Raw genomic sequence first — 14,372 nt, forward strand, 5'->3', positions numbered from 1 at the left:
GAAGTAGAGAGGAAAAGAGGATTTGGTCTCCCCGGACACAATTTTTAAACAAAAAGAATCCACAGACTGTGTGGTATAGTGTGCTCCCTACAATGGTGGGGAGCACACGGTGTTCTTTAAATACCCCTCACACACCAAAAGGGCCCTTGGTGTCATGCTTCATCACAGAGGTCTTCGCATCCCTCTACAGAACGTGACGTGCTACTGACCAACGACTTCCCTAATTTTACTAAATCATTTTTTGTTGGAGATAAGTAGTGGAGCGACCAGACCAAAAACGTACAAGGCAGGCTCATATAGGCTAGTTAAGGTCCCATTTTTTTTATACCTGGGCAATCTATTTGATGATAAATTAAAATGGAAAACGCTGGAAGAGAGGAAGCTAAGGGATATGAAAAAATCATTGGGTGCAATTGCTAATTACGCACACAGAATGGATGGGTACATGGTCCCCAGGGGTGATTTTAAAATTGTACCAGTAAATTTGTATATCTAGATTTTTGTATAGTCGAGAGGTCTGGGGGAACAAAGGGATTGACAAAATTCAGACCGCGCAAAACAAATTTTTAAGGTGGACGCTGAGACTCCCTCAGGGCACCCTGTCATATACTGTACATGATGAACTAGGTATTAAGTATATATCCGACTTAGTCGCTGTCAAGCCCCTGTTGTGTTGGGTGAATGTTTGGTCTAACGAAGAGTCATCTTTTAACCAGGAAGTTATCCAGGATTGCCTTTCACTTGACAATGCTCTAAAACCCCAGTGGCTAAGGTATATAAAGGAAACTTTATCAGCCCTAGGAAGAGCTGATATTTTTTATAAAGTATGACCCACTAAGGAAACAGGACAAAAATCTGGTCAAAGAGCTGTTTCTTAAAAAAGCCATGGTAGACCGAGAGAGCACGGAACTCAGAAAATCTACTGTGAGAGTATTCGCCCTAGTTAAGTCAGTACAGGACATGGAGACTTATCTCTCCATTTTAACTAGTGCACACAACAGATTTTTAATTACCCTCTTTAGACTAAATATGCTTCACCATTTACTGGCAGCCCCACAAGGTTTCGTATTGCATATTGAAAATAGAGGTCCCTGAGGCTGCAACAAAGGTCTCAACAGGATCTCTTACATTATGTATTTTTATGCAAATACTGTACCCATCCCAGGCGATTGTATCTCAAAAGCCACCATAAAGATATGGGGTTTAGGCAGGCTTGTGTAGAACAGTATTCAAATAAAGAAACCCAAGACATTATTGATGTTTAGAGGGACCTCTGCGTCTTTGTACAAAAGATTTTAATGGATTTGTAACAGTTTGTTACCCTTGCATGTGTACTTTCTATGGACCCATTTTAACAGAATTTTATGTCAAGACCGGAAGCTCATATTATGCTTTTCTAATCTTGCTTTATATGAATAGCAGCCAAGATAAACAAACACAAAACTACAGTTCCCAACAGGCCAAGGGAAATATTGGCCAATAGGAGACAAAAGAATCAACAGTATCAACCAATGTACGGGCAGTCTAGGATATAACAAAGGGTCAGACTGCGAACAGCTGCTCGCAGTCAAGATAAGTACCCTTTTGTTATCTCTTATGTGTTATTTATGACGTGTATGTATTATGCTTATAAGTGGTTTGTATTGCTGAATTTGGCGAGCACGCTGCACTTTTGTTCCACTGTAGCTCTTGTCCGAGCGTCGTCCTCCTCAGGCCCTTACCGCTCCAGTTTGTTTCCTCGCGTCACCTGTGCCTCGAGACGAATATGTGACGTTTTTCCGCATACAAATACCCCGCATACCATCACTCCGCAAAAATGATTCCGCAAATACTATCACTCCGAAAATTAACACAACGCAAACTTTTACAACGAATATGCCTTTACCACGTATGCCTTTACAACGCTAAGGCATGCATGTTAAAGGTATACTCATTGTAAAAGTTTTAAAGGTAAGTGAGTACCCTGCAAAAACCTACACTACACAAACACTACCCTACACTACACCACCCTAAACCCTAAAACACTACCCTACATTACACATACACTACCCTACACTACCATAAACCCTAAAAAAAACTACCCTATACTACAAAAAGACTACCCTACACTACACAAACACGACCCTAAAACCTAAAACACTACCCCCTGCATGACCCTACACTACACAAACACTACAACACTACCCGAAACCCTAAAACACTACCCCCAGCATGACCCTACACTACACAAACACTACAACACTTCCCTAAAGCCTACAACACTACCCCCAGCATGACCCTACACTACACAAACACTACACCACCACCCTAAACCCTAAAACACTACCCCCGCATGACCCTACACTACACTACACAAACACTACAACACTACCCTGAACCCTAAAACACTACCCCCAGCATGTCACTACACAAACACTACACCACTACCCTAAACCCTAAAACACTACCCCTGCATGACCCTACACTACACAAACACTACAACACTACCCTAAACCCTATAACACTACCCCCAGCATGACCCTACACTACAAAAACACTACAACACTACCCTAAACCCTAAAACACGGTTTACCCCCAACATGACCCTACACTACACAAACACTACAACACTACCCTAAACCCTATAACACTACCCCCAGCACGACCCTACTCTACACAACCACCACAACACTACCCTAAACCCTAAAACACTACCCCCTGCATGACCCTACACTACACAAACACTACAACACTACCCTAAACCCTAAAACACTACCCCTGCATGACCCTACACTACACAAACATTACAACACTACCCTAAACCCTATAACACTACCCCAGCACGACCCTACACTACACAACCACCAAAACTCTACACTACACTAACACTACACTAACACTACACTACACTACACAATCACTACCCCAGCACGACCCCCACCGCTAAAAAATTAACCCAAACCCCCTTACCTCTCTCGTCGTCGTGGTTCCACACTCCTCCGGGTTCCATCTTCTTGAAGTCTATTATTTTTTCACAACGCATGTGCATTTACCATACATGCCTTTACAACGTAATTCATTGTAAAGGCATGCGTGGTAAATGCAGCTACGCTGTGAAAAAATGCGGAGTGATGGTATGTGAGGTCAATGACCTCGCGGAGTAATGGTATGTGGACTGAAAGTCCGCGGGAAAAAAATTTCGGAGTACGGGTGCCATACCCCTCGAGACGCGCGGCGGCCATTTCCAGCGCTTCCTCTCACTGCGCTGTTCTTGCTGCCTGCTTCGCTCGTTTTATCGTCAGCTTAGCATCTGTTGTTGGGGAGGGGTTTTCTCAGCTCCCGGTCAGGTTTTTTCCTCCTGTTTATACATGTCCACAGGGAAGGGCTGATTGCTGCACAGAATTAACCCCTTGGTGTCTGGTTTTGCAACTTGCTTGAACATGGAGCTAGATAGCTCTCAGAGTTCTGAATTTAACAATGAGGAAGGGGTGGCATTTAAGACAGATTTAAATACTTTCATTAATAATTCTGTTGAACATGCAGTTGAGGCTTCTAAGAAACATTTTTCTAAGGATATGGAAAATTCCTTATTGTCATTAATGTCCAAAACTTTGGCCCAGTCGGCAGGGGTTGGCAGAAAAAGAAAACTGGTACCTTCCAGCAATAAAAGTGTTTCTGTTAATGCGTCACGTGGATTGGAAGAGGTTTCCTCTCGCAAGGTTGAGGACTTAGTACCTCCCAAGCCTCCTGTCAAGGAGGGGTTATCTGTGTCTTTTACTGAACGTAAAACTAAACCAAAGCATGCTGAGGTACCTGAGAAATTGGTAATTTCTCATATTTTGGACACTGACAACGATTTGGGTGACGCTGATGATAATTTTGATGATCTTGATGCCAAATATCCTAGTCCTCCACCTAAGAAAGCAAAGACTGATCCATTTTCCTTTGACCCTTTTCTGGATGCAGACGGTACTCCTATGTTTGACCCCTCCACTATCCACTATCCTAATTCCACCGAATGGTTTCCTCTTTCCCGTGTTGGCGAGTATATTTCCGCCAGGCTGTGTTTGCCTTTGGGTAAGACTGTTAAGTCCAAACTAAAATCTGAATGTCCCAAACCTTCTCTTCCTTCTAACGTTTCTAGTACTCCTACCATTGACCAGCTTATACTGACTTTCTTTTCCAAGTTTGGGAAGGATCCACACAAGAGTGTGGATAAAGCTTGGTCCACCTGCCAGGACAAATTGTTGGATGTGGTTGGTCCTCTAGCCCGTATTTTTGACCTGGATGAATCTGCCCTTTTGGACGGCACAGACCTTGATTCTCAGGACATTTCTCTATCAGTGCAATGAGCCTTCTGTCTTCTGGGCAATGCCAATGCTGCCATCACGCATGAGCAACGCAAAGGCCTCCTAATCAAGCTGGACCCCAAATTTGCCAATTGGGCCGCCTTGGATCCCGGTATCAAAGCAGATGGTCTGCTGATTGGAGATTCTTGTCAAGGATCATAGTAAATTAATTTCTAATCAATCAATCAATCAATCAGTCATTCGTAAAGTGCCCTATATACCCCCGAGGGTCTCAAGGCGCAGGGGGGCGCTACTGATCGAACAGACAGGTCTTGGGCAACCTCCTGAAGGTCAGCAGATCTTGGGTCTGTCGTAGGCTCAGTGGGAGGGTGTTCCATGCCTTGGCGGCGAGGTGGGAGAAAGATCTCCCGCAGGTGGTTGTTCTTCGGATGCACGGGACGGTGGCAAGTGAGAGGTCGGCGGAGCGTAGCTGGCAGGTGAGGATGTAGAAGGAGAGCCGTCTGTTGAGGTAGGCTGGGCCGGTCTTGTGGAGTGCCTTGTGTGCGTGGATAAGGAGCTTGAAGGATATCCTCTTGCTGACGGGGAGCCAGTGCAGGTCCCTCTGGTGGGGGGTGATGTGGCCGTGGCATGGTACATCGAGGATCAGTTGTGCCGAGGCATTTTGGATGCGTTGTAGTCGTTTGATGAGCTTGGACGGGGCTCCCGCGTAGAGGGCGTTTCCGTAGTAGAGTCTTTTGCTGAAGAGGGCCTGGGTGACTGTCTTTCTTGTATCTGTCGGGGTCCATCTGTAGATCGGAGGGTGTTGAAGCAGGAGGAGGAGATGGCATTGACCTGCTTGGTCATTGAGAGCGTTGAGTCAAGGATGATTCCGAGGTTGCGTGTGTGGTCGGTGGATGTCGGGCTGCTCCCTGTGCCGTCAGCCACCAGGAGTCGTCCCAGGCTGAAGGGGTGGAGCCGAGGATGAGGACCTTTGGCTTGTCCAAGTTCAGCTTCAGAGGGCTGGTCTTTATCCAGTCGGCGGCGGCCTTCATTCCTTCCTGGAGGTTGGCTTTGGAGGTGATGGGGTCCTTTGTGAGGGAGAGGATCAGTTGAGTGTCGTCGGCGTATCTAAATTTGCATCCATCGACAAGGCCCAGCAGTCTATCAAGAAAGTGTTTTCACCTCGTGTTTTTGGACTGGCCGGCAGAGGTAGGAGTCACTTTGCCGGCCGTTCCTCCCACAATCAAGGCTCCAGAGGTTCCTTCAACTCCAACAACAATTACCAAGAATTCAAACCCCAGTTCTATCTACAAAGGGGCCGAGGTTTCAGTGGCCAGAAAAACTTCAGAAACAATTACCAACAAGGTAAGTCTTCCAGTTCCTCCCCCTGTAGGGGGTAGGCTAAAGTTTTTTCTTCAAAAATGGGGGTCTCTGACTGCAGATCCTTGGGTCCTCAACTCCATCCAAGGCTATCTTATAGAGTTCTACGCTCCTCCTTTCCAGACAGTTTTCCTTCCTCCTCTCGCCTTCTCAAACGAAATGACAAGTCTTATCTCTTTAGAGGTTCAGTCCCTGCTCCAAAAGCACGCTATTCATGTGTCTCCTCTAGATCCTTCAGGTTTCCTAAGTTCCATCTTTCTGGTTCAAAAGAAACACAAAAAGATGCATCCGGTCATAAACCTCAAATGGTGCAACCATTTTGTGGTCTATCGCCACTTCAAAATGGTGACCATCACATTCGTCTCAGAGATTCTCTATGATTAAACGACTGGATGGTCAGAATAGATCTACAGGACGCCTACCTCACTGTTCCTATTCACCATTCCCACAGGAAATGTCTTCAATTTCAATGGTTAGGAGTGTCTTACCATTTTTGTTCTCTCCCCTTCTGGCTGTCTTCAGCCCTATGGTGTTTCACCAAAATCATGAAATCGGTAGTGACTTACTTGAGATCCCTCGGGTTCCGTTTGATAATTTATCTCAACAACATCCTACTGATGCAAACCAACTCTGCTATCGCACTTACACATTACTCAGTCTCTTCTTTCCGATTTGGGTTTCCTCCTAAACCCCGAAAAGTCTATGCATGTACCTTCTCAACAAATCGGTTTTCTAGTTTTTCTGGTGGACTCCTCCATCGCTTCCCTTGATCTCCCTCAATCAAAGGTTTCCACTAGAGTCAGAGATTCCCCAAGTGCTCAGAAGCGACTTCATTTCTCTCAGATCTCTTGCAAGAGTCGTGCGCCTGCTCTCCACTTCTATCCAGGCTATCTTCCCTGGTCCACTCCAATATCGGGCCCTCCAGCGCTTAAAACTTCGGCATCTGCATCGAGGCCTGTCAATTTCCGACCTCCTTTCTTCAGATCAAGAATCCTGTTTGGAACTTCAATCATGGATAGACCATTTAGATGCCTAGAACGCCAGAACCATCTTTGCCTCAGTCCCAGATCTTGTTAGAATCCGATGCAAGCTTGACAGGTTGGGGCGCCCGGTGTGGCATGATATCGACTGGAGGTACTTGGTCTCTAAAGGAGTCAAGATTGCATATAAATTGTTTAGAGATGCTTGCAGGCTCCTTTGCAATCAGAAGCCTCACCAAAAACAAAGTGTGTTGTTCTATCCTCCTTCGCATGGACAATGTGTCTGCAGTGTGCTACATCAACCATCTAGGTGGCATCAAGTCCAACCCCCTGGTGGAGTTAGCAAAATGTCTGTGGGAGTTTTGCCTCCTCAACAAGATTTCTGTCAAAGCAGAATACCTCCCAGGCAATCTCAACTCCATAGCCAACTGGCACTCTTGTGGAGTTTGTGCTCTTCTGCTCCTCTCATCCAGGCACAGGCTCCCAGACTTCACTGTGGCCAATCCTGACGCTGCTCTCATGCGGCTGCTAGCAGCATTAAAGCAGCGTCAGGATTGGCCAGGGCACCGCGAATTTGCACTCCAACTGAGACAGATTGTGTGAGTGCAAAATAGGTAGCCAAGTTTTTTGCTTATGTGAGGCATGTCCATGGTATTAGTGGACTTATGAATGACATTTAACTACCAAATGTGTAACACTTAGAGTAACACTTTCTCACGTGTAAAACCACGTAATGAGCTGCATGGAAAGAGAAATAACAAAAAATGTACACAATAAGTTCTAATAATATCTTGCAACTGGAGCTAACCCCATGAAATAAAAGGTTACACTTGCTTTATTATGCACTCTAAATGTCTGCAGTTTTTGTGGCAGGCTATCTTATACTATACGTAATACAATCATGAGACAATTTGCATATTCATGTGCTTTAGGTTGCAGACTGGCTCGTCTCGTCGTAGCACTATAATAAGAAGTAACTAGCACTACTGAGCCAAGAAGGACAAACTTCTGTTTCTCTGTGGTTACAGCTGCACTGAGCTGGAAATTGCCAGACATAATTTATCGCACTTATAACATGAATACAATTCGTACTGTGCGTGAACAAAAACTCCTGGGCTGGCATTCTGAAATGAATGGTTTGCACCAACTTGCATTGCTGCCTTGTATTGATAAGAAAATTCTGCAGAGCGGGACACACACACAGAGCCTCTAGACTCACCTGACGGCTGCCAGTAAACAAGTGCTTCTGCATGTACCAATCTGAGCGCTTCACCACTTCGACTTCGTTTCTTTTCTTGTGGCTGAGCTCTTCGGTTGGCTGGGCATGGGCCAAGGGGGCACGGGTTGCAACAGCAGTTGAAAATATAGTGTGCCTGAGTAGAGACGTCACCGGAACTAAGCAGCAGGTCTTCACTGCGAGAAGTGCTCTGGCTGGTAATGGCACTTAATGACTTCTATGTGCGTGCTGTTAGCCCGGCTGCCATCCGTGCCAGCTTGAGCCAGAGAGTCCACAGCACCTACCCCCTAACTGAAACAATACAAAAGTTCTCTGCAACTTTAATTGGTTTCTGCAGGAAGAGGCCCAGCTGATTTAAAAGGCTGTCTCTAGCGCCGTTCTGTGCTCAGCGGCAATTAATAATTCCTCCGGCGGACCCCCTGTCGGCCGGTCCAGTCGCGGGATAATTTCCATTTTGAATTTAGCGGTACTGGTAGAGCTGCCTGTGCCACTGCATTGCGAGAAGAAGACAATCGTTGACTGGCAAACGGCGGAGGCGGAGCCAATGGCGAGCGCGCTAGAAGAGGTGGCTGATTTAAATCTGAGGCTCAGCTGCTGAACGCCGGGTGAGGCCAGGGGCCCAGGGCACTTCAAAGCATAAAATGGCGGCCGCGCGGCACTGGCCCGTTGCGGTGGCCTTTATAATGTATTTGGGTACACTGTCAGTAAATATCCCCAAATAAATAATAAAGGCCGCCGCAACGGGCCAGAGACGCGCGGCCGACGCCCTGAGAATAGTGCCGCCTGGGGCGGTCCGCCCCCTCGCCCCCCCCCCCCCGCCCCTAGCGACGCGGGTGTGTGTGTAGCAGGGCAAGTAGATTAGAAATGGAGCTTGGGGAGTATGTAAGAGAGACGGATATGAGAAAAGAGTAACCCATGCTTATGATTTCAGATAGTGGTGATTTTTTATATGAAACGGGAAGCTAAAGATTTGAGATTCGAATGCGGGATCAGAGTACGGATTCAAAAGGAACTACCTTTTTCACAAAAGTAGAACTCTGGAAAGAACTGTAAAAATGCCTTAACTAAATTGCCGTAATCGTTCTATTGATATGTCATTTGTCCCCATAGATGAGCTGGAAGGAATCAGAAGGCACATTCTTTCATTTGTGGTGTGAAAGGGGTGGATTCACAGGACTGAGCGGTCCACTGAGCTTTCACAAAGCATCCATGTTCTCATCTGAAGAATGTCAAGGAATTTCAGTGGTGACACTTTCAAAGCACTTTTTAACAATTATTTTCGGCTCATATCACTTTAATATATCTAAATATATAAAAAGAATATTTAACATATTTACAGTTCAATTTTCTGCAGATATCAGTATATAATGCTTTGTATCATACATCGAATTGATCATAGCTTCTATGCATCACCTTCTTTAGCTCAAATATGCATTAGTACCTGTTATAGTAGATCAGAAACAGGAGATATCATTTTCTGTTCATAGACCGAATACAGACTATTAGACCTGGCATTCTTGGTGTGGTTTCACCTGTATTTTTGACTCTATGCTCAACTACTTTTTGGCTGTTATTTGTACTCTATATTTACCACTGCTGATCAGTGCTAAAGTGCAAATGCTCCCTTTGTAAATTGTGAATATAATTGGTTAGCCAGAATTAGCATATTTGGTTAACTGCTAAGTCCCCAGTAAAGTGCACTGTGGGTGCCCAGGGACTGTAAATCAAATGCCCTAGTGGGCCTGCCGCACTGGTTGTGCCACCCACAGTAGTAGCCCTGTAAACTTGTCTCACGCCTGCCACTGCAGTGTCTTCAAATGAAGTTATAAACTGCCATGTCCACCTGACAAGTGCACTCACTTGTCAGGCATAAACCTTCCCTTTTTCTACATTTAGGGCACTCCTAAGGGAGGCCCAAGTTAGCTCAATGAGCAGGGTGCAGTGTATGTGAAAGATAGGACATGTACTGGTGCCTTTTTCATGTCCTGATAGTGAAAAACCGTCTCTTCCATAGGTTATCATTGGCACTACCTTGTAACATCTTACAAGAGTAACTTTCAATTAGAAAGATATAGAGAATTTGAGTTTGGCTTCCCTGAACTTAGGATTTAAAAACACCTCTTTCTGTGAAAGTGGTTTTCAAATTGTGTGTTTAAAAATGCCACTCACTTTTAGAAAGTGGGCATTTGCTTGCTTTATCATCCTGTGCCTCTGCCTGCCTGCGGAATCAATGTCTGGTTTAGTCTGACAGTTGGGCTGTTTGTGAATTCTCACTAGACAGTCACACAAAAGGAGCTGCGGTGTGCGCTACATATCCTAATTGCCCATCACCAGGCTGATGGGCTTTTCTGGGCTAGAGTGGTGGGAGGAGTTGTCACTGATAACTAATTAGAGCTGTCTGTTGTCTCGTAATGCTGTTTCCACCCCCCTGTAGTGTGTCTGAAGCCAGGACATGGCAAGAAAAGAGCAAGAAAAGATATGTGCACTAGAAAGACTATCCTTTGAAGTATGCCTACATCAAAGGCCAAAAGGAGTTACGTATTGGACTTATAAACCTACATTTTTAGAACACTTCTGGACTAAGAGGAGATTCTGCCAGGAAGCAGAGGTGTAGAAGCTGTTGGAGGGGAACTGCCACTCTGCTTGTTGCTGTGTTGTTCTGGCCTACTGCTTGCTACTTCTGTCTTGCAGAAGTACAGGGACTGGACTTTACTTTTTGATCCTGCTTATCAAGGTTCTCCAAGGACTTGTGTGCCCTTGCCTCCTGTTGGAAGTCTCAGGGCCATCAAAGACTTCACCAGCAGCCCTTGGACTTCTCTACTGGGAGTCCTAACCAGCCAGGAGGTGGCAATTCCCATTCTGGGCCCTTGACGGTGACTTTGCTGCAGAAAGAAGAGGAAAATCCATGCAGCGACCTTCTGTGCTTGTTTTTACCACCACAAGCTTGCTGTGAGTTGGAAAAAGCACTGCGGCTGAAGGATCGATGCATCGCCTGCCCACGGCAAGGAGAATCAACAGTTTCAGCTCTGCCACATCGACCCCAGTGCGTTTGGATTTTCCACGCTTCGCGCCTGTGAGCCAAGTCAACATCGACACTGGGCTTCACAAATGAACTGAGGCCACATATCTGGAGAAACAAAGCATCACCTCTCCGCACAGTAAGAAACCAATGAATCACCTCCCTGCGCAGTAAGAAACGGATGGATCAGCTCCTCTCCCAGTAAGGAACCGTCGCATCACCTTCCCTGCGTCGCAGTAAGGAACCGATGCATCACCTTCCCTTCATATAAGAAACCGATGCATCACTTTGCTTTCCGGCACCCCACTCCCCCGGTGCCTGTTTTCGTCTTTAATTTTAATGCATTTCAGGGACTTTGTGCTAAAAGTGACACATTCATAGTTTTATCTGGACCGAATTGTTTTAAACCTTTTAAAAGTGATATCTTAAGTTGTGTATTTTGGATTTTGTCGTTTTGGTCTAGTTTGGTTTAGATAAAGATTGGTTCTTTTTCTAAACTGGTGTGGTGTCCATTTGTAGTGTTTTCACTGTGTTACTGTGTGTTTAGGTACAAATACTTTACACTTTGCTTCTGCGATAAGCATCTTGGGTGTGTAACTTCCTTACCCTAACTAGAAGGAAGGGTCCCTAATTAGACAGGGTGCAAGCCACTGCCAACTAGAGACCCTCATTTCTCACACAGACCAACAAAGACAAGATCACAGAAATGTCACCGTCAGGGCAGAGAGGGGACAGGTTCACCACCAGAGCAGATGCAGAACTGGACCACTGCATAAACCTCCACAGGATCAATCTCTGAATGCAGAGCTGCCACCCAACCTTCCTACATCCACAAAGAGCAGGATTGCTACTGATTTATGCTAGTTGCTTTACATGGTCCCACTTTTTATATCACGTCTACGTCAAGTCCTAAGCAGATAAAGTTATACGCCAGATGCACTAAACCCTTTTTTACGGTCACAGTCTAAATCATGGTTTGGGACCACAAACGCATCCTCTTTGTGAATGAATGAGGTGTTTTGGGGAGTAGGCAGTGATGTAGGGATTACTAACAACTCTCAAACTTGAAAAAGTAAGCTTTTATCTGAAAACACAATGACATTTCCATTAAGGAAAATGGGCTGCATTGTAAAATCATGGTGGTTCCTAGATGGTCAGCATCCCTGTGATGGCAACCAATCGGAGTTGCAAAATATGTTGAAGGCTGAGGAGAGCTGAGGAGAGATTGAGGACATGTAAGGAACACCTTCATTGACAATGAGCAGGCATCTTCTATGAGCTAAAGTGTCGCTGTCTTGGTACTATATTATGTCCATACGGGATATAATAATGTTCATTAAGTTGGGTTTGTAGCTGAATGGAGACAGCCTGCTTGCTTATATTTCCTGAAAATGATAAAGGCATGAATGATCAGCAGTTGCTGAAGCTCTCTGGACCATTTCTAAATGAAGTAGTTGGAACTGTCCTGTTTTTTAGTGCATTTGGGACTAATCCCTGAGTTGAGAAGGTTCCAAAGAAGCATAAGTGCTTCTCCAGAATGGGTCTCCAAAACAATTAAGGGCAGTAAACCATCCTCGTAAGGAGCTAAGGGGCATATTATCAAGGGGGTTTATCTCCGCTTTTTTGGCTTTAAAAGCCAAGAAAGCGGAGATAAAAATATCTCCCTATTACCTAGCTGTCGCTAACACCAGTTAGCGACAGCTAGTAGGAGATAGCGACCATCTTGGGCCCCACTTTGCATGTCAGTGATATTTATCACTAATGACATGCAAAGTGGGCGTGCCAAGATGTTAGCGACTGGAAACAGTCGCTAACATCGCTATCTCCTATTACCAACTTATGGAGATATTCGCGCTAAGCGCGAATATCTCCAAAAGCTAACACCTGCCCTGAGCAGTTCTTAGCCATGTTATCCAATGGGAGGTGGATAACATGGCTAAGAGCATTAGCTCGGTAATGCATGAATATCGCTGACTTTTCAGCGATATTCATGCTTTGCGGCCGATTTTTATCGCATTTGCGATAAACCTTTGTAATACCAAGGTTTATTTGCGATAAAAATCGCTGCAGCTCAGCGGTAAATTTTTGTCTCTAACCAAGCAATAGCGATAATTATCGCTATTGCTTGGTAATATGCCCCTAAGAGTTGTGTGGTGCACAGGGGTCGGAATCATTGATTCCAGCTGGTAAATGTATTGGTAAACTTTCCAATTACGGCCCTGGGTAAATATCCCCATGTAACTTTCCACTACATTCAAAATAAATGGGCATTTCCCCCTCACATGTACCAACTGCGTTGAGTAGGTGGTTAATGGGTTTAGGCAAGAGAGAAAGATGTCTAAAGACAGGGAGACTTCTCTGCTGCCACGTGGCACAGGAAAGGGGAGGTCTGTGCTTGTGCCCAAAGCGTCTGCCCAATCAGCACTTGCTGGCTATTAAAATTGTATTGATGTTACTGCAGCCGGTACATTGGGGTGCAAGAACATCCGATCTTTTGTGTAGAGAAGGCCTTATAAACCGCTCCGCTCATAATTGGGCTCTGACTGGTAACTTTAGGAGCACTGGGGATGTTGGAGAGTTCTGTGTTCATTTCTGCATTGAAGATAGGCCACCTGTGGTTATTTTGTGGTGGGAAAGGAGATCGAGTGCTCTATTGTACAGTGAAGTCTGACATGTTTATCTTCCTTATGAAGAACTAAGTATTTGCATTGCATTTATTCATCCAGTGAGGCACTGGAGCATTGTAATAGACTGCTATAATATTTGCTGGCCTTAAAGTAGATTTTTGCCTTGTTGGATTCTTTCATGATGTTTGATTAATTTGTGAAAGGCATCATGAGACAGTCCTTCTCCATTTTCTTTCATGCTTGTGGATTGTCCTATATTCTTGGACCTATGCACTGGAACACTCTCCGACTGAATATCAAAGCTTGCCCAACCCTACAGCACTTTAAAACAACACAAAATATTCACACCTTAAATAAAGGCAGCAGAAGATAAATATCTACAGAGTGGCCAAACATTGTACATGTCAACTTTGTACATAGATCTAAAGCTAGGCTGTATTTATCCATTTGCTGATTTATAGTATATATTTTGCTTTGTTCTGTATTCAAATGTCTTCGTTCATCCCCTCATAAAAGGGCATCTTTAACACAACATTTATAACCACGTTCGTTTTATGGCTTGCTTAACAACGCCGCTGTCTACAGGATCTATTGTTTCAAAAAAGTGGTCAGCTATATACTTGTTTAGACCAGCCTCCTTCACCAGTAGTTTGAGACTTGTCATTTTCATCTTAGATTATCCCAGAGAGGTATGCATTTATCTTCTCATGATATTGGCTTTCTGGTGTAATCATTCCAGTTCCTTTGAGTGACTCCATTCCAATAAATGAGAGACTATCTTAAATCTGAAAAGCATACTTGGGGCCAGATGTAGGAAGCCTAATTCCGGTCGGTAACGGCCAAATTACCGAATTTCGGCCG

This window comes from Lissotriton helveticus, chromosome 7, assembly GCF_964261635.1.
Source record: "Lissotriton helveticus chromosome 7, aLisHel1.1, whole genome shotgun sequence".
Taxonomy (NCBI): domain Eukaryota; kingdom Metazoa; phylum Chordata; class Amphibia; order Caudata; family Salamandridae; genus Lissotriton; species Lissotriton helveticus.